Genomic DNA, 669 nt, shown 5'->3' on the forward strand with positions numbered 1-669 from the left:
AATGGGGGTACTAAATAGAGAAAACGAGTTTAACGACTCTAAAGCGTCGTAAAGCTGCAGCGAGGGGACAGAGAATAGAGGATAGGCCGCAGTCGACGATCCATGGATCCACGAGAGTCGCGAGGAACGCGGAAGCCGCCGTTCGTTTTGCTCCCGGCAGCTGGACGCTGATCGACATGTGTAGCCGCTGTCGTTCCCACCCTTGCCGCTAGGTGGATTTCGACTTGAAGCAGATTCTCGCTAGTTTTCGAAGGAGCCTCCGCTTCCTATATATATAACTTCCAAATCTTCTAATAATATCCACATCTAACATGTGGGGCTTGCTCGAAACAAAAATTTTCTTTATGAGCTTTAAAAGTGATGCAAGTTTCTTTTAATTTCAAAAAATATTTGGCCCATGAGGGGATCGAACCCGCGACCTTCGCGTTATTAGCACGATGCTCTAACCAACTGAGCTAATGGGCCTTACTGCCACATCCTGGATTCATATGAGAACTCGATGTTCAACAACCGTAGGAAAGGAGAGGAGAGAGTGGGAGAGAGGAGAGGAGAGAGTGGAGAGTGGGGAGGAGAGGAGAGAGTGGAGAGAGGAGAGAGTGGAGAGTGGAGAGGAGAGGAGAGGAGAGAACGAAATGGGTTGATTTGTCTCCCGGAATGGACCCCTGGAAA

At 49.0% G+C, this 669-nt stretch overlaps 1 non-coding gene across 1 annotated transcript; it reads right to left on the reverse strand.

The window, feature by feature from the left end:
- Positions 1 to 391: 391 nt before the first annotated feature.
- Positions 392 to 465, reverse strand: TRNAI-AAU (transfer RNA isoleucine (anticodon AAU)). The gene has a single exon. It is a non-coding gene; the product is annotated as a tRNA-Ile (tRNA).
- Positions 466 to 669: the final 204 nt, after the last annotated feature.

Source organism: Eufriesea mexicana, unplaced genomic scaffold, assembly GCF_001483705.2.
Source record: "Eufriesea mexicana isolate 0111107269 unplaced genomic scaffold, ASM148370v2 scaffold3014, whole genome shotgun sequence".
NCBI lineage: Eukaryota > Metazoa > Arthropoda > Insecta > Hymenoptera > Apidae > Eufriesea > Eufriesea mexicana.